Consider the following 21,779-nt stretch of genomic DNA (forward strand, 5'->3'; position numbering starts at 1 on the left):
ATAGACATAATAAAACAATAAGCAGGACTGCATAACACTAAGTAAGCTAAAGGCGCATTAACAATTAAAGCTAGAATCTACAGCAAAAGGACAAAAATACAAACATACATACATATACATTTAATCGGCAAACAATATGCAAATTGCCTTTACCGATAAATCTTATAACTAAACATTCCTTTATATATTTAAATACAATATATAATTATACCCGAGTATATTAACATAACCGCAGTTGGTAAAATACCTGCGTATTACAATTTTTATACTCTCGCAACCTGTTGCTACAGAGTATAATATATCTCAATTTTTACTCAAGTTATAGCTTGCACGGACGGACAGACGGACGGACGGACAGACAGTCACTCGGATTTTAACTCGTCTCTTCATCCTGATCATTTATATATTATATATATAACCCTATATCTAACTCGATTAGTTTTAGGTGATACAAACAACCGTTAGGTGAACAAAACTATTATACTCTGTAGCAACAGGTTGCGAGAGTATAATAGTTTTGTTCACCTAACGGTTGTTTGTATCACCTAAAACTAATCGAGTTAGATATAGGGTTATATATATAATATATAAATGATCAGGATGAAGAGACGAGTTAAAATCCGGGTGACTGTCTGTCCGTCTGTCCGTCCGTGCAAGCTGTAACTTGAGTAAAAATTGAGATATCTTTATGAAACTTGGTACACATGTTTCTTGGTACAGTAAGACGGTTGGTATTGCAGATGGGCGTAATCGGACCACTGCCACGCCCACAAAACGCCATTAATCAAGAACAAGTAAGGAAGGGCTAAGTTCGGATGTAACCGAACATTTTATACTCTCGCAAAGTCAAATGGTATACTCGTTTGAGATTTCTTTGTGGATTGGCTGATATTTTCGGTACAAGGTCAACTATAGGCACTGGGGTCCACATATTTAGTACTTAGGGTCTTGAACAGTTTTGGTTCGATTTAGACAATTTTTGGTCACAAGGTGGCATACTTTAAACGTATTATTCACGCAAAGTTTTACCCCGATATAATCATTGTTGCTTGAAGTGCATAGTAGAAAGTGAAAGAATCAGATGGAATTGAAAATGGTGTTATATGGGAAATTGGCGTGGTTGTAGTCATAGTTCGCCCCTTTTCGCACTATAACATAGAAATATGAAAAGAACGTTATGCACCGAGTTTTCATCTAAAAGTGGGCTGTGTCACGCCCACTGTCTAACTTTGAACGCGGTTCCTATAAAGTCATCTCATACCATCCCAGAGATAAAAATTTAATGTCTCTGGCGTGTTTAGTGCTTGAATTATCGCGCTTTTAGTAGTTTTTAACAGTACCGTTATATAGGGAGCGGGCGGTGTTGCCGTAGCCGTACCGTAGGCAAAGGTGCTAAAAACATTTGCTTCCAGTGAATTTTGTTATTATAGCATTAGCGGTTTAGGAGATATGCACATTAAACCTATTAGAGGCGGGACCACGAATTAATACTTAATCAGGTGGTTCCGTGGGAGGGATATGCGGTGGGAATAGGTAAAGTTTAGCGGATTAAAGTTCCGCACTTCGGCTTTCGATGCTTCCCCCTACTTAAAAAAAAAAAAAGGCGGGACCACGCCTACTTTATAAAAAAAAATTTTAACTGCAAATGCCCCTCCTTAATGTGATCCTGTGTACCAAATAACAGTCTTGTACCTTATTGCGGAGCTTAGTTATGGCAATTTATTTGTTTTTGATTAATGGCGTTTTGTGGGCGTGGCAGTGGTCCGATTAGGCCCATCTGCAATACCAACCGTCTCACGGTACCAAAAAAAATGTCTACCAAGTTTCATAAAGATATCTCAATTTTTACTCAAGTTACAGCTTGCACGGACGGACAGAAGGACGGACGGACAGACAGTCACCCGGATTTCAACTCGTCTCTTCATCCTGATCATTTATATATATATAACCCTATATCTAACTCGATTAGTTTTAGGTGATACAAACAACCGTTAGGTGAACAAAACTATTATACTCTGTAGCAACAGGTTGCGAGAGTATAACAAATAAATTGTCATAACTAAGCTCCGGAATAACATACAAGACTATTGTTTGGTCCACGAGATCACATTAGGGAGGGGCATCTGCAGTTCAATTTTTTTTTAAGTGGGCGTGGTCCCGCCTCTAATAGGTTTAATGTGAATATCTTCTAAACTACTAAAGCTGTAATAACAAAATTCACTGGAAGCAAATGTTTTTAGCACCTCTACCTACGGTGTGAAAATGGGTGAAATCGGGTGAAAACCCCGCTCACTCCCCATGTAACGGTACTGTCAAAAGCTGCTAAAAGCGCGATAGATCAAGCACTAAACACCCCAGAGACATTAAATTTTATCTCAGGGATGGTATGAGATGACTTTATAGGAACCGCGTTTAAAATTAGACAGTCTGCGTGACACCGCCCACTTGTAGGTGAAAACCCATATCTTGCGATCTTTTTAACCGATTTCAACCAAATTTGGTACATAACATTCTTTTCATGTTTCTATGTGATAGTGCGAAAATGGGCGAAATCGGACTACAACCACGCTTACTTCCCATGTAACACCATTTTCAATTCCATCTGATTCTTTCACTTTCCACTATGCAAAGCAAGCAACAATGACTATATCGGCGTAAAACTTTGCGTGAATAATACGTTTAAAGTATGCCACCTTGTGACCGAAAATTCTCCAAATTGAACCAAAACTGTTCAAGCCCCTAGGTACTGCATATGTGGCCTATAGTTGACTTTTTACCGTAAATATCGGCCATTGTGTAAGATATATAATTGAAATTCATATAATAGAATAAATAAATAAAACTATCAATAATAGTATGTCTTTGTTTCAAAAATGGGTTGAAGCGGATCAATAGTTCTTGTAGCCCTCATATATCTAACATAAATATTTTTGAACTTCCGCGTGACTTTATACCACATATGTGAGTAATCTCAATGAAAATGAGAGAGCGTGTTTTACTCATAACAAGATCAAATCGGGTGAAAATTTCCCTTAGCCCCCATGTAACTAATATCAGGATTTTCGAACATACGTCTGACTTTACTCCATTTGATTGGTGATGGTATGTGAGGTACCTTAATGAAACAGTGGGAGCATTTTATTAGTCTGTGGCATGTTAGTAGTATGTGGTATTGGAAAAAATTAATAAAATCGGGTTAATACTACCCTCAAATTACATATACTACTTATAATGCTTTTCGTTATTCTAACCAGTTGTATGCCGAATATGTCGGTCAGTGAGTATTAATATTTTTTTTTGTATATAAAATTGCTTCAAAATATGTTCTCGAGTATAGCTGAGCAATGTCAAAATTAATATATTTCTCTATCCCCAATATATATATGATTTCCGTCTTTTCACCTGACTTTACACCGTTCCGGTTGATCAACGTGATATTTTAACGAAATTAAGTGAAAAAGATTTCTTAAAAATTATGTGGTTTGACGATGAATTAGAATGAAATTAGTATATACTAAGTCTAAACCTGACACTTTCATATAATGAATTCCGATTCTCTGCTTGCCGTTTGCCACCTAAGCTTATAATATAAAATTAAGCCACTTTGGTGGAGTAAATATCACATTCATACTTATGTGTATCTCACTTCAAGCAATAAAACTGAGACTCAGTTTATGGTCTTTAATATAAGTCAAGCAGATACCAAATTTTATTGTAATTTAATCACGATATCATTTAATAATGGATGTTTAATTCAACATTTTTTAATATACGGTTTGGAGGAATTTTCTGGTCTTTGATTTTCCCAGCTCACATGTACTACTTATGGTATAATTTTTTTCGTCAATTTAATAATTTAATGAAATTAAATGGAAAGTTTTTCTTAAAAATAATGTATATCGCTGCATATGAATGAAATTGGTCTAGACTTTGTTTAAACCTTATAACCCTAATATACTGATTTCCGCTCCTCTGGTACAACAGCAACCTCATATACCCCACATTTTAAATCTAACCCCTTTGGTTCAGTTTATATTACATATACCATGTTTGAGTTAAATAGCTTCTTTTAATAAAAATTAACATTTCGGAGAAAAAAATAGTATTGACACAAAATAAATCGATGATCAATAACATAAGTTAATAAGACACCAAATAATAATCGAGTAATGAATGTTGAATTCTTTCGCAACATTTTTATACTTTCGCAACATGTTGCAACAGAGTATAGTTTTGTTCACCAAAGAGTTGTTTGCAGCGCCTAAAGTGATAGATATATGTCATCATGTTGAACTTATTATAAAATATACCAGTCAACAATGCTAAAAAAGTTTCTTAGAGTGCTGGACTTTGTTTAGGTCATTTTGCGTATTGTCGACGTAATAGAGAATATTTAGAATAGTCGACAAGTGAACCGGTTTTTTTAAAATGTTTAAAGGCTCGAGGTTTTCTGTTTTTCAATTTATATAACTCTTTCGAAAACCACGGACTTATACTTTTGCTTTTATTAACAATTACTATTGGAACATACTTTTCAAATAATTTCATAATAATGTTATTTAAATAAGAGACACACAATTCAATGTCACCATTATAATTAGGCCATGTTATTGTAGAAAGTTGTGTATTGAACTTTTTAAAATTAGCTTTTGCAAAGTTAAACCGAGTACAGAAGCACGAAGTTTGATGATTATTATCCCGTACATTGCCTGAGATTTCGACAGATATTTCCAAAGCAGGATGATATGAGTCCTCTGGTAGAACAAGAGGATTACTCTGAATAACGGAACACTTTGCAGAGGTATCAACGTATACTAAATCTAAGCATTTACCAAATTTATTCGGAATCAAATTAATTTGGTTCAGACTCAACTCGAACATTTTTTCGAAAAACTCATTAAAACACGACCGATTGCAAATCGGCACGATATATTCATCGAAAGGTTTCCACGAAGCACACGGTAAATTGAAATCACCTAATACAATTATTGAATCTGCATTATTTGCCATCGAGGTAGCACTATTTATTAAAGAAGCATGCTGCATGTGTACAGATCCGAATGGGGTGGTATATAAGATAGGGTTAAATAAATAAAGCAACTACTAACGTATACTCTAATACATTTAAATTCAAATGAGTCGGTCCCTGGAACAAAAATATTTTCAGATGGGGTAGAGGAATACACGGCAAATAGAATATAGAGCAAAAAAATCTTTCTTGAAAAAATTGCATGAAATAAATATTAGTAATGTAGTATCAAAATGGCTAAAGACCCTTTTTATGTGGTTATAGATAAACTGCGACAATCGGTGTACATGCCACTGTCTATTATTTTAGTTTTGCGACATATTTTAATATGAAGGTCATGAGGTGAACTGTAAATTCAAGAAAATTACATTTTTATCTAGCGCCGTTGGCAGTTTATGAAAGGTTTAGATATTAAGACAGAAAGAAGAAAATCTACATACCTGCTCTACATATGTGTATACCATACTTAATTATATGTAAGTTATTGTTAATTTAGCCTTCATGGGTAGACCCTTCAAAATAGGTACCATAAATCCCCCTGTTTTAGAAAGCGTTTAACAAAAGTAATTTACGGAGGGTTTTTCCGAGAACTTAATTTCGATACAATTAAATAAACTACTAATTTCTAAAATATAAATATTTATAACTAAATATTATGTATTATTATGTTAGTGAATAGCTAAATAATAGGTATACAAAAGTACGTAAGTTGTACCAACATGTTGCAAGAGTATAATAAATATCAGTACACTGTGTTTGTTGTTTCAGTTTCACAGATGTCTTTATAAGCAAAGTGCTTTATTCAATTTAATTTTACTGAATTACACAGTATGGTGTATAGTGACGAGCAATAGCATAGCAAGGACTTACAAGGAATTACAGTGAAAGAGAGCAGCACCTAGGATCCAACTTTTAACACCCGGACGGACTGAATTATATATATATATATATAAAATCCTGAGTATAGGAATTTAGAGCGCATTCGTGATCAAATGCAAAGGGAACATGCAAGAAGAAATCCTGAAATAAGGAGAGAGGAGCGTGAAAGAGAAACACCACGTCGACAGCTTAGTAGGAGGGGTATAAGAGAAGAAATTTTGAATCAGAGACGTCTTAGACAAAGTCAAGTTCGCCTTCGTAGAGATAACCCACTCAATAGACAAATTGAAAACCAAAGGCAGTCCCAACGAATCCGATTAACGAGAGAAAATAATGTTATAGAAACTGATAATAGTGGCAATTTAACAGATTTCAAAAACATTTATTTTTAAAATATAAATAAGGGCCCTACTGAAATATGTATTTACTGAGGCGGCTTATGGTTTTCACACCAAGTTCGCAAATTAAATTTCGAAACTATTGCGCAAGGTCACCCGAATGCTGCATCCGCCTTCTTTTTAATGCAAAAATGGAAATTACAATTTTTGTGCTACTTGCAAAAATGCGATTGTTAAAAAGAACGCTCCAAAAATATGTTAAGCTAACGGTCTAGACTTTCCTGAAATACCGGATTGTTTGAAAGGTTTAACCCCAATTGAATAACGTCTCATAATGCCTAAATTGCCTTTTATAACAATTCGTCCGTTAGGATATCAAGGTCAGAGTTTGCTCAAAGGTGCTGTTGTTAATATACCAATTTCTTTTAACAATATTGTGACATCTCTACCAAGGTCCTTTGATGAGGCTCATGTGATACAAATTCACTTAAGAAGGCGTTTGGAATACAATCATGATTACATGATCGATACCATACGCCCCGCAAAGATTATGGAAGCTTTGCAGTTCTTAGTGAATACCCTTTGTATCGTGAGCACCATATACATATTAATGAAAACTGGATTTCAGAATTTAATAACCAAGAAGAAATTCCGTTTGTTGCATCTGCAGAGGATTCCCGATTGGTACAATCTTTTCATGCGGCACAAACTTCTCATGATAATCCCTCAGGTAATAATATTCCCACGGTTCTTTTACCTTCAGAACTAAATCCAGGCGGTCAAAAAACTCTTTTGGACAATATTCCTGTAGTAAACTTAGACTATAACCGTTTAGTTATAGCACTAGGTGAAGGATAAAGACCAATTGACATAATTCAAAATAATTATTCAGAAGAGTTTTCATTTGGAACAATATACATTAGGCAGAAGCGTACATGCTCTGAAACGTATAGCAAGATAATACGTTCTGAAGTTCGCCGTTTTGACAGAAGAGCTTGTACCATTCCAAAGTTGTTCTATGATTGCAAAAAATTAGAACTGCTACAAATTAAGAATAGTACATCCATTTGCCTTAGAAAGTTTTCAGGTCGCAACCGAGTTACGGCCCAAAATCTATTAAACGAAAACTTTGTTCAAAACTTGATTCAACACGATGATGGTTACAAGGTTTTGAAAGGCGTTAGATCCTACCCTGCGCACTGGGCAGCTGATAAGAAAAAGGCAATCGCTATGATTCGCCAATTTGGGCTTAAAACCTTCTTTATCACTTTATCGGCTGCAGAATCTCAGTGGGTTGAGCTTTTGGTCATCCTCTCTAAAACTGTTGATTCTAAAGATATTTCGGAAGAGGAAGCCAACAGTTTAACAACCCAAGATAGATATCGCTTAATTCGGTCAGACGCGGTTACTTGTGCCAGATATTTTGACTACCGCTATCGACAAATTCTTAAGCTTTTTAAAGATAACGCCGACATTTTTGGAGAGCATTTTGTTACAAATTTCTACTGGAGAGTGGAGTTTCAACAGAGAGGTTCCCCGCATGTACATGGCATGTATTGGCTTAATAATGCTCCCAGGATCAACCTTCAAGATCCTCAGACATTCCCTGATGTCATTAGTTTTATTGACAATTATATTTCTACCGATAGTTATATTAGCCACTTAGAAAATTATTTGGGTTATCAAAAGCATAACCACAGTCGGTCTTGTACTAGGGGAATAAGAGGACAACATTTTTGTCGTTTTGGTATACCATATCCACCAATGCCTTCAACGCAAATACTGTTACCTCTTACAGAAACAAGTCAAAATTCAGAAAGACACAAGGAAAACTTTTTCAAAATTCAAAACGTTTTAAATTCAAATATGACTACAGAAGACATTTCTAATTTAAACGATTTTGAACACTTCCTGTCTGATAGTAGAATAAATATGTCTTTTGATGACTATTTGTTAGCCCTTAAGTCAAGTTTAACAAAACCCAAAATTTTTCTAAAAAGAAAATTACAGGATCGTTTTATTAACGCTTATGATCCTCCGATTTTGGAACTCCATAGAGCAAATATGGATATCCAATATATACTGGATGCATATGCTTGCTGTTCATATATAATTAATTATATTAACAAGTCTAACAAGGGAATTTCTAGGCTCTTAAGTGAAGCTATATCAGAGGTAAATGCTGGAAATTATACTATTAAGCAAAAACTTAAACATATAGGTCACAAATTTATATCAGGCACAGAAATATCTGCACAAGAAGCAGTATGTGCTGCATTGGGCTCCATCTTTCGGAAGCAAGTAATGCAGAAATATTTATATATACCTCTCGACCTGAGGAACTAGGTATAAATATTTTAAATCTAGTAGAAGAGCACAAGATAGTGATCATGAAGAAGAAGAAAGGGAAAACGATAATTTACCAGAAAGCGGGGTTGTCATGCCTCTAAAAGACGGTGGCGGTTTTGTGAAAAACGTACCAAACCTTGTATTATTCGGTATAGAAGGTTTAACCCAGATTTGGCCAGGGTTGAGTATTTTCGTGAAATGTTAATGCTTTACTATCCTTCGCGGAATGAACAGCAAGATCACATTGAAAACGATAATGAGCAGACTTGCATAACATATCGTATTATAATTGAAAAAAAATGAACTACCTATCGTGGAAAATGAGTTCAGAGTGTTGGTACTTCCTGAAATGAACCCAAATATAAATTTGCTGGACTTGCATGGCGAAGATTCAACAGATAATGGGACTGAATCTGATTGCAACATTAGACTTATTAAACTACCCCTTTTAATTCCAGTTGAGGAATTATTTTCTTTAGTTCAAAGTCTAAATACTAAGCAAAGAACCTATTTGACGCATTTGATGCACCACCTAAAAACAAATCTCCCATTTTATGAGTTCATTGGCGGCGGTGCAGGTGTAGGAAAGAGTCGTTTGATATCTGCAATATATCAAGCTCTTAACCATCGGTACAATTCTACACCTGGATACAATCCAAGTTCCTTAAAAGTTCTTTTTTGCGCACCTACGGTTAAAGCAGCATTCGGAATAGGTGGAATGACCCTTCATTCATTATTCTCTTTACCTGTTAATCAGTTGAATAGAGAGTTGAGGCCACTTAGCAATGACACAGTGAATTCATTGTATTCCAGACTTATCGATTTAAAATTAATCATAATTAATGAAATATCGATAGTAGGTGTTCGTATGTTTAGCTTTGTTAATGCGAGATTAAAACAAATTTTCAAAACAGATAGCCCCTTCGGTGGTATACCGATCATAGTGTTTGGTAATTTGAAGCAACTCTCACCTGTTGGAGATAGGTGGATATTCTCTCCTAATCCCAATGATGCATACAGCACTTTAGTTGGTTCCCCTTTGTAGGAGTTATTTAAATACTTTGAATTAACAGAGATAATGAGACAACGGGAGGATCAGGCCTGTGCAATTGCATTAAATCGTATGGCATCTGGTACTATGACAAATGAGGACATATCACTCATTGAAACTCGAGTAGTTAATTTCGAAGAAGTTCCCGATGATGCCATACATTTATTTTGGTCCAATGAAGAGACAAATAATTTCAATGCCCTTAAGCTCAGTCGAATCCCAACAGAAGCTTTCCTTTCAACTGCAAAAGACTCAGTTAAAGGAATTGGTATAAGTGAAAATGATAATATTTTGGAAAGAGTTAAACTTTTCAAAACTTCTGAAACGCAAGGACTGCCCTATGAATTGACACTAAAAACCTCCGCCAAATATATGATTACAGTGAACTTAAACACGTGTGATGGCTTGGTTAATGGGGCAGCTGGACAACTTATGCAAATTGATTTCCATTGTTCTTTTCCAACAATTCTGTGGATTAAATTTTTGGAACCTTCTGTTGGTTTGATAGTATGATCAAAAAAGCCTGATCCTCAAGAAGGTCTTTAGGACACCAATTGAAAAAGTTCTAAAACCTTTTCAATATAAAAGAAATAAACAAATTTCAATTGAAAAAAATCAGTTTCCAGTTATTCCGGCTGAGGGAATAACTATTCATAATATAATAAAGTTGTAGTTCATACTCGACTCAGAATGCTTAGAGCTTCAATATATGTCGCTTGCAGTCGAGCTACTTCTGCAGAAGGTCTATTCATCATAGGAAATTTTATTCCTCCTAACAAATTTTCTGAATCGGATCCCGTATTTAGGGAACTGAGGGAATTGAACACAAATAAAGCTTTGACAACAAGTTTCAATTTTATGATTTCCCGAACATCAGGACATCAAATTTTATTCCATAATGTTCAGAGTCTTCACGCTCACATTAATGATATAAAAAGCGACTGTTTGATGCTATCTTCAGATATTTTATGTTTTGTAGAAACTTGGAGTTATCCTTGCGAAAGTTTTGATATACCAGGATTTACTCCAATTAACGAGCTGAGGATAGATAGCACGGAAACAAACAACAGAAATAAACGGGGCATTATAATATATGCAACGCATAGTATTGCTTGCTCTATAGATTCAAAGGCTGTAAAGAAAATTTATTCAGGCCGCAAAGTTTTGGAAGCGGTTTTGTTTAAATGTTTCAATATTAATATTCTGGTTCTATATAGAAATTCAGCTTTTTTTGTTAGACAATTAATTGTAGAACTACAGGAAGTTCTCACTTCTGAGTTAGGCAATCAAAATGTGCTAATTGTTGGAGATTTTAACATTTGTTTAATGTCTACAGGGACTACAATAAGAAATCTGCTCCAAGAAAAAAACTTTAGTTCCCTGCTTGGTGTAGAATATTCAACTACACCTGCCGGTACACAAATTGATTGGGCATTTTCAAACATGGATCCTTCCCGTGTAAATGCCATTACTTTTGAGACAGTACACAGCTATCATGACAGTATTTGTGTCTCTATTTCGAACTAAAGTTTTCAGACTAAGTGCAATAGTTCTTAATTTTTTTTTTTCCAAATATAATCGAATTGGAATAGTAAAGGAATTTTTTTAACTATAAATGACATTTGTTATTAATAGATTAGTACTTAATTATAATAAACTAATATTACCAGGCCTATGTACAGGTGTTTTTTAACACCTCTATAGGTGCATACTTTGTATGTAATATGTACTTTGTATCCTGGAATAAATAAATAAATAAATACAAAAAGCACAAGAACGATTTTTCATAATTTGAGTAAATTTAGTTTACAAATTGCTCTAATTATTTTCACTGTGAGTGAAAGGTAAATAACTAAGGCAACAGTTCCTACTTCTAATTATTAAAATATATAAAGAAGTCTCAAACGAATATACCATTAACCTTTGCGAGATTATAAAATGTTCGGTTACATCCGAACTTAGCCCTTCGTTACTTGTTTTTCTCCACATTCTTCTCCCACGCCAAAAAATATCACGCGTGCACAGTCATACATATACACACTTGTACATACGGCATACGATCTGCCTATGCTCACATACCCTATATACAGTGGGTACAATTTCACAGTTTTATTTCATTTAATCATTTAAAAGTCGGTTATTTGGAAACTAACTTAACGGTGCGGTTAAATAATAAAAACAAATAAATAAGTTATTCCATAATAATGAAAAAAAACTCAAATACAAATCTCTTCAAAGTCCATTTTGGCATATATCCCGCAATACCCCTTGTTCTTTGGCAAACAAAAACAAGCAGGATTGCGAACATACATTTTGGTACAATACATCCAGTGGCGATAGCCGGAGACTTCCTGAGCAGTATACTGGGGTAGCCAGCAAACTAAGGCACGAGGTAAAGTACTACTAGAAGCTTTTACTGCACTAAATGTAGTTTTACTCAACAGTGGTGACGCGCCAACTTACACCAAAGGCGAAGCAAATTCTATTATAGAAATTACCTTCGTCAGCAGCAGCCTTGCCAGAAGCAACTACAACTGGAGAGTGATGGACATCTACACTGCCAGTGACCACAATGCGATTCTCTGGGAAATATCAAACTACTATACTAGCAGTTCCCAACTGCAACACCCCCTGTGAAATAGATATTCTAATAGGCAGCGACCTTATACCGCAAATAATACTTAAAGACATTGAGAAAATTTCAAACACATTTCTGGCACTGTTCATGCGACTTCTAATCCCGCGACATTTTACAACTACACCGTACACACCATATCATTCACCAACACAACCATATACAATTAACCAACCACACTCTACATCTACACTATACACCCACACTGCAACCACCGTCTTTTCCACCACCCGAATGATCAAAAGGGACCAGTCAGACCAGAATGGCTCTCTTTTTCGCTTTCATCCGTGACCTATAAGGTTCTAACTAAAAACGTTCCCGCAGTGTGATTTTCGTAGCCTAAAGTAAAAGTGAAATTATAAATTGTATTCCAAATTATTTAAAACCCAAAATATAAAAAAAGTGAAAGTATAAATTGTATTACAAATTATTTAAAACCCAAAACATAAAAAATGAAATTTATATTATAAAGTATTTTCGAAGCGTGAGATTAATTAAAGAGTTTTAAAAGAAATTAATTAAAGTCTTTTTAATTAAAAGGAGTGCTATAGTGCAAGTGAGGATAACACCGCACCCAAGGTGAAAAAATAAGTGAAGTCAACAAATGGTCCTTCGAGCCTCTTTGAAAGGCACCTAAAGAAAAAAAAAAAGGAAAATCGGAAAAATTAAAGTGAGAAACTAAGAATTATATTATATATAAGTGAAATTTTATTTCGGAAAGAATAAAAGCAAAGTGAGTAACCAAATGGTGAAAAGTACAAAAAAAAAAGTTCAAAAACGAAAAGTACAAAAGTACTAATATATGTACATATATGAATACCTAAATATATACTAACAGTGGTTAAACAAAATTACTACAACGGGCGCGAAATCAATGGATATACAAACTAACACAAAAATCACCAAAAATTAAAAACGGGCGCGATTTAACCAAAACTAAGAGAAAAAATCAACAAAAAGCACGGGAATTAAATCCACCAAGCACGCAGAGAGGAGGACAATAACGCACAGGAAAAACGCCGGAGACAAAATTAAAACAGAGAAAAACGAGAAGAAGCATACAAATTTATAAGTATTACTCCCAAAAACCCTTGGCGGAAAAAAAAGTGAGTCCATTCCAATTACATTTTAAAATAGAGGCATTTTATGCACATATGTATGTTGATTTACAGTTTTATCGGTATTTCGTTAGAAATAAATAACCGAACAAAATAACTGAAAAAGAAAACAATATACGGTATCTGCCTCAGCTTATTTTGTGTCTCCAAACACACCGTTATATTCTCTCAAACAAAAATAATAAAAAAATTTTTACAAAGTCAAGTATTCCTACTTGCAATATTTCCAGCGATACCCCTTGGGCTAATCAAGCAACAAGCAGGATCGCCTATAGCACACAAGCAAAGGCTAAGAAAAACAAAAAATTAAACATATTACAGAAATACATACATACATACCTATGTGCATATACTTATAATTTAAATACAAAATTTTGGGCTTTAAAACTTTGCCGCGAAATATTATATATTAACCGCAAGCAACATCTTTTCTAATTTGCCTACATAATCATATGGTACGTACATAAATTAACTAATTCTAAAAGTATCAAAAAAAATTACTGTTGTTCAAATACCTGCCTGCTTAATTCGTGTCTCCAAACACACCACAAGACAAAATACAAAAACAATTTTATAAGTCAAGTTCATCGACTTGCAAACTTTCCAGCGATACCCCTTGGGCCCATAAAGCAACAAGCAGGATCGCTCAGAACATATAAGCAAAGGCAGAAAGAAAAAAAAAAAAAACAATACAATTATCGGCATTTATGTATGTACACATATTTTCTTAAACATTGGCACATTTCCCGCGCTATATATATACCGCAACCCAACCTTTTTGCTCTTCTCATTTCTCTTATATATGCTCTTAAAAAAGAAAAAAAATATATATACATATAAAATAATATAGTTACAAATATATATATATAATAATAATACAAGGCACTCTCAGCGAAACTTTACAAAACGCGTTAGATGTATGCATGTACATATATATTTACAAATATATAAATATATAACTAAAAATATACGGTCAAAACGGATAATCATAACCACACATATGAAAATTAAAATTTACATACATATGTATGCTAATATATATACACATATATATACATTTGTTTTTTAGAACAATTTTATTTTCGAGTTCCTTTTATACAAATGTATATAGATACATATAATAAAAGCGAATATTACCTACATACAAAATATACAAATTATTCACGAATACCCAGTAAGCAATTTCGGCAATTTTTAAAATAATAATAATACGGACATAAATTTTAATAAAATAAATTGACTTGTCCGATAAAAAAAAAAAATTACAAAAGACTAATTTCACAATCATTTTCAAAAAAAAAAAATTGTTTTTTAACTACAGCTTTGGGCAGCAAACTAAAATTTTTTTTACTACAACCGTATTATAGCAAATATTTAATACAAAACTATTTTAATAGCTATCTAATAGCTTTCAATTTAATTCAAAGAGTTATAAATGCAATCTGATAAATCAAAAGAGGTTAAACCACGAACACCTCTATCATTAGAAATTCCAAAAATGGCTGATGATGATAAATCACAAAGCACACCCGCAGAAGCTACACGCTCAAAGCAGGGTGCAAAACAAAAAAGAACCAAAGACAATTCACTGTCAAGGTTCATAACTGAAAGTGACAGTTTTATTAGATACTGCACACGGTTTTCGGCTTCGCCTATTAACGACAATACAGAATCAGTCCTAAATTTAAAAATTCAAAGCATAGATAATATATGGGCACGCGTTCTGACAGCGTACGATACAATATTAGATACTGACGACGCTGAACTTCCAGAAAACATTAAAGCTTCGGCGTCAGCCAAATATGAAAACTGCCTCGATCAGTACGAAACTACGAATTCAATGATATTAGACTAAATAAATTTATTAAGGCCATGTAGAGCCACTACTCCTCCTCCGAGAGTAGTTACAAATTCAAAAGAAAACCTAGATACAGGTATATTTTTAAAAGTACCAGCTTGTGATACTGAAGTTTTTCATGGAGGTTTTGATCAATGGCCGTCCTTCCGGGACATGTTCACTGCCGTGTATATCAACCATCCTAAACTTTCACGAGCACAAAAGCTGTACCATCTCAGGTACAAAACAAAAGGGGAAGCAGGCAGTATTGTCAAGCGTTTCGCTTTGAATGACGAAAATTTTAATCTGGCTTGGGATGCACTGGTCGAAAGATACGAAAACGAAAGAGTATTGGTAGATAACCAAATAACTATTTTAATGAATTTACCAAAAATTCAACAAGAAACCAGCCAAGAATTTCAAAAACTATACTCGACAGTGACTAATTGCTTATCTGTGTTAGAAACACAAAATGTATCCACAGAATCGTGGGACCCTATCCTAGTAAATATTTGCGCAGCGACACTACCTGATGCTGCTTTGCTACGATGGGAGCAATCACTAGTGGCAAGAAAGAAATCGCCAAAATGGCATCAAATGAAAGAATTTTTAACAACTCAGTACGAAATAGCTGAGCGAGTAGATAAAAAGGCAGTTAAGCTAAAAGGTCATCAAAATGACTCAAATAAAAACTTTTTTAAACCCCAAGTCAGTAATAACACACAATATAATAGACACGTTAATAGAAGCCAAACATTCGTGTCAAATCAAACAAACCATTGGCAATCATTATGTGAAATCTGTAAAGGAGGACATAATATAAGATCTTGCGTGAAATTTAAAAAAATGTCCGTTTCAGATAGAAACAATCTTGTCCGACAACATAAACTTTGCATCAACTGTCTGTCCAACTCTCACGGGACAAAAGACTGTGAAAGCAAATTCAGTTGTGTGTACTGTCAACGACGACATACTCATTGCTTTACATAACCAATTTTACAAATATGAAGCAAAATCATATACATAAAACCACGGGCCTAGTCGCGACAACCAAATCAGGTAATCCCGAAATCCCGAATCCCGAAAATAAAGAGGAACACCCATGTTGCTCAAAAGCAGCAAAAGTTCAAGCGCTTCATTCAGAGAATGAAAGCAAAATCCTTTTACCCACAGCGGTCATTGCTAGAGAACATAAAGGAGATTTATTCAAATTAAGAGCATTAATAGATCAAGGCTCTCAAAGATCCTTTATATCATCAAAAGCTCAGAATCGGCTAAAATTGCCAGTCAAAAATTCTAGTTTCCAAATTTCGGGAATGGGCGGAAGAATTATACAAAATTCAAATAAAGTTTGCCCAATCACCATAGTTTCTCCAAACGCGGATATACGAATAGATGCACAAGCCATTGTTCTACCGCAGCTCACTAATTTGCTTCCAAGCTATGAAGTAAATAAAAAACAGTGGGAAAAATGCTCATATCTCAAATTAGCAGATCCCAACTGCCATACCCCATCACAAATCGACATATTATTGGGCAGCGACTTAATACCTCAAATAATTCTTGAAGGTATAGAGAAAATCTCTAATAAATTGTTAGCCCAAAACACAATCTTTGGATGGATATTAAGTGGCCAAGTCACAGAAAAAATTAACTCCTTCACAACTCAAGTTGAAAACATTTCAAACGAATATTTAAATAATCAACTCAAAAAATTCTGGGAAGTAGAAGAACTACCTCAAATCACAAAACCTTCAGAAGAAGACCTGGCATGCGAAGCCTATTACCAGTCCACAACAACAAGAAACGAACATGGTCGTTATGTTGTGCGACTCCAATTCAAGCCCACCTTTCCAGAAACGATAGCTCTAGACCACTCGAGAATATCAGCAGTCCAGCAATTCCTAAGCTTGGAAAAAAGCTTGATAAAGAAAAGCGAGCTTAAATCAGCATATGATGACGTGATGGATGAATATCTTGACCTCAATCATATGGAAGAAGCTGTACCATATGAAAAAATATCTAAAGGTAGATATTTATCTTTTTATCTTCCGCATCTCGGGGTAATAAGACCAGATAAAATCACAACAAAAGTACGAGTTGTTTTTAATGCTTCAAAGTGTACGAGCTCAGGCAAATCACTCAATGATGTACTATACACAGGGCCAACATTACAACCTGATCTCATGCTGCTAATACTAAATTGGCGCATGTTTAAATATGTTTTCAATGGAGATGTAGAGAAATGTATAGGCAAATTTTAGTACATAACGATGACCAAGATTTCCAGCGGATAGTCTTCGGAAAATCAAGTAATAGTCCAATCAGCGACTACAAACTTAAAACAGTCACCTTTGGCATCAATTGTGCACCCTATTTAGCCATTAGGACATTACATGAAGTGGCAAAAACCTGTCAAACAAATTTGCCTTTAGCAACTTCTGTGCTACAAAAACAAACATACGTTGATGATATTCTATCAGGTAGCCGCAGTCTCTCATTAGCTTGCGAATCACTATCTCAAGTGATCAAAGCATTAAATTCAGCCGGGTTCCCCCTAAAGAAAATTACATCAAATCATCCGGAGATAATAAAAAACATAAAAGGGGAAGACTTATTAGATACTAACTTCCTTAAATTTGAAAAGGCCAGTACTACAAAAACTCTCGGGATTCAATGGAATGCGATAACAGATCAATTCTCATATACAATTGAGTCAATATCTGCAATATCCGCCATAACCAAACGTCAAATACTTTCCTCGGTGGCAAAACTTTTCGACCCCGCAGGATGGCTTTCGCCAATAATGATTCAAGCACAAATCCTCATTCAAGAACTGTGGCAAGACGGCACTGAATGGGATGAGCAAGTAAAACCCATACGTTTAACAAAGTGGGTTCAATTTGCAAACAATCTACATACCATCTCGGAAATTCGAATTCCTCGATGGGTAAATTTCGCACCTGACTATAATGTAGAATTACATGGCTTCTGTGATGCCTCTGAAAAGGCCTATTGTGCAACAGTTTACGTACGCACTGATTATGATAACAAAATATCTTCACGTCTTTTAGTAGCCAAAGCCAAAGTTGCTCCGCTGAAGACACTAAGCCTGCCACGGCTCGAACTGAATGGTGCACTTCTGTTAGCAAAACTAGTCTCAATTGTCCAAACCCATCTGAAATTAACCAATCACAAAATGTACCTTTGGTCAGATTCAGAAATAGTTTTAGCATGGTTAGAAAAACCACCATATACCTGGAAGACTTATGTATCTAACCGTATATCTCAAATATTAGACTTAGTTGGCCCAGCACAATGGCAACATGTTGCAAGTGCAGATAATCCAGCGGATCTTGGGACAAGAGGCTGCAAACCACTTCATCTCACCAGCACTACACTCTGGTACCTACGTGGTTAACAAAATCACAAGAAGTCTGGCCAAAGTCTCCCGCTCGCAATATAATAGCTCCTGAAATTCGGAGAATTGAAAACTTTCATATCACTCCTGATGAAGATGATATATTACATCGATTTTCATCATTCCCAAAAGCACTAAGAGTAGTCGCTTACATGTTTAAATTTATCCAAAGACTCAAACAAAAGGTTAAAGGAATAACAAATGATCCTTCCGTACAACTAACGCATTCCGACATGCAACATGCCAAGGTCATCCTTATTACATATACACAAACTCGCTATTTCATGCGGGAGAAATCAAAGTTAGTCGAAAGACGACCCCTCGATAAGGGAAGCTCACTTCTCGTTTTAAATCCTTTTTTGGACACTAAAGGATTAATCCGGGCACATGGAAGACTAGTGAATTCCAGCCTTAGTTATAACGAACGACATCCCATTATAATTCCCGAGAAATCCCGTTTTACTTATTTATTTTAAATATATCTTCACCAACTTACATTACATGGTGAGCATCGCTTGATGCAACAAATGGTCCGACTAGAATTTTATATACCGCGACTAAAGCCACAAATTAAAAGAACAATTTTTATGTGTAAACAATGCACATTGTACAAGCACAAAATACGCACGCAGATCATGGCAGCTTTGTCACCTGAACGCTGCAATTTTGCTCTTCCCTTTACCATTACTGGGGTCGATTTTGCTGGACCTTTCCAGATAAAGGCCTCTATGTTAAGGTCTTCCTCATTCAGAAAAGGGTATGTGGCTGTCTTTGTATGTTTCACAACAAAGGCAGTACACCTCGAGCTATGTTCAGATCTGTCTACTGCGGCTTTTCTCGCAGCATTTGCACGCTTTGTCGGACGACGCGGATTTCCATCAAAAATGATGAGCGACAATGGGAAAAACTTTATCGGAGCTCAAAGAGCCACAGAGAAAGAATTTGTAAAATTTACTAAAGAAGTCTCCCCAGAAATTGTTAAAAAATATGCACCACAAGGAATTGATTGGCAGTTTATACCCCCCTGTTTTCCCCACATGGGCGGACTCTGGGAATCAGTTGTAAAAAGCTTTAAGTCCCATTTAAAGAAAACGGCAGGTAATCATAAATTCAATTATGAGGAATTTACCACTATACTCGCTCGTATAGAGGCCGTACTAAATTCAAGACCCATCTCACCACTCTCGCAAGATCCCTCCGATTTCACAGCTTTCACACCTGGACATTTCCTCAGAGGAGCTCCACTTCTCGCCATACCTGAGGCAGAGGGAGACTCACTCAATTTAATAGACCGATGGGAAAAAATTAAGATACTTTATCATGAATTCAGCCATCGATGGAAGGAAGATTACCTTAAAGATCTCCATAAGAGACATCGGTGGAAAACGATCCAGAAGGAACCAAATACGGGCGAATGCGTCATCATACATGATGAATGCCTTCCTCCAACAGAATGGCGACTAGGCCGCATTGAAAAGGTCCATCGGGGACGAGATGGTCACATAAGAATAGTAGACGTACGAACACAAACTGGTATACTAACTCGACCATTAGTAAAATTGTGTTTTCTTCCGAACACCGAAGAAACGATTACACAAACCCCGCCAAGACAAGCGCATAAATAAATCAAAACCGACAATTAATTCGTTTAACTCGAAATACTACCGTTTTATAATCCGTACATGCAAATCTAACACTAACAAACGCGATTAAAAATTAACCACAACATATATAGTCACATATACATATATATATATATATATATATATATATAAGCAACAAATATCATAATTCAAAATTATGAGCCAAACCATATTTTAATATATTCCTATTCCAATAGAAATGGACGTAGAGGATATACACAGCGCTCCCAAGACTGTGAGGTCCGTAATTGCTGCGCCTAGAGCATCTGGTCCACCCATCGCAGCACCAAGGATGCAAAGCGCCATGGCACGACACAGCCAATCATCTGCAGCAGCTGTCAGGGATGCAAACGAGGAGCAGTTTGATGAGCATCTGCCTCCACGATGCAGTCTATGCCATCGACCTCACGTCCTGAAGAGGTGCACCATTTTCAAAAGCATGAAGCCCGCTCAACGCCAACAGATCGCCAGAGCCCACGGACACTGTATGACTTGCTTGGCAGATAGTCACTCAACTTTTGAGTGTATAACCGACGGATCGTGTCAATATTGTCAACGACCGCATCATACTTTGTTCCATCGATTCCCTCGACGAGCAAATCCGTCCACAACACAAACCAGTCACCGGCACAGACAACAAGGGAATCCCGTCCAGCGCCAACGAGTACATCGGCCGAAACCATCCAGAGAAGCACGCTCACGGCCACCTCCACCACCCTATGGTCATCGCAACCAGCGGCAAAGGGCAACCGGATTGAACGCCGTAGTAAGCACTCTGCAACAGTTGCAGAGACTTTTAGGCAATTAATTCGCTTAGGGGGGCCGGGATGTTCATGCGACTTCTAATCCCGCGACATTTTACAACTAAGCTCACAACTCACCCTACAACATCATACAATACAACATAACCAACGCAACATCATACACCACCTACAACACACCATATCACTCACCAACACAACCATATACAATTAACCAACCACACTCTACATCTACACTATACACCCACACTGCAACCACCGTCTTTTCCACCACCCGAATGATCAAAAGGGACCAGTCAGACCAGAATGGCTCTCTTTTTCGCTTTCATCCGGGACCTATAAGGTTCTAACTAAAAACGTTCCCGCAGTGTGATTTTCGTAGCCTAAAGTAAAAGTGAAATTATAAATTGTATTCCAAATTATTTAAAACCCAAAATATAAAAAAAGTGAAAGTATAAATTGTATTACAAATTATTTAAAACCCAAAACATAAAAAAGTGAAATTTATATTATAAAGTATTTTCGAAGCGTGAGATTAATTAAAGAGTTTTAAAAGCAATTAATTAAAGTCTTTTTAATTAAAAGGAGTGCTATAGTGCAAGTGAGGATAACACCGCACCCAAGGTGAAAAAATAAGTGAAGTCAACAGGCACAAAATACTATTTTTAGTTGGATCCTAAGTGGACTAGTTATGGAACTAGTTACCACCATGACATGT

General features: G+C 35.7%; 1 protein-coding gene and 1 pseudogene across 1 annotated transcript in view; one reads left to right on the forward strand and one right to left on the reverse strand.

Annotated features, from left to right (window-relative positions):
* Positions 1-21,779, reverse strand: part of CarT (Carcinine transporter) — a 757,984-nt gene that overhangs the window by 226,198 nt on the left and 510,007 nt on the right. The window lies entirely within an intron of this gene.
* On the forward strand, positions 20,458-21,108 carry LOC138856411 (uncharacterized; annotated as a pseudogene).

This window comes from Bactrocera oleae, chromosome 3 (assembly GCF_042242935.1).
Source record: "Bactrocera oleae isolate idBacOlea1 chromosome 3, idBacOlea1, whole genome shotgun sequence".
In the NCBI taxonomy this organism is placed as follows: domain Eukaryota; kingdom Metazoa; phylum Arthropoda; class Insecta; order Diptera; family Tephritidae; genus Bactrocera; species Bactrocera oleae.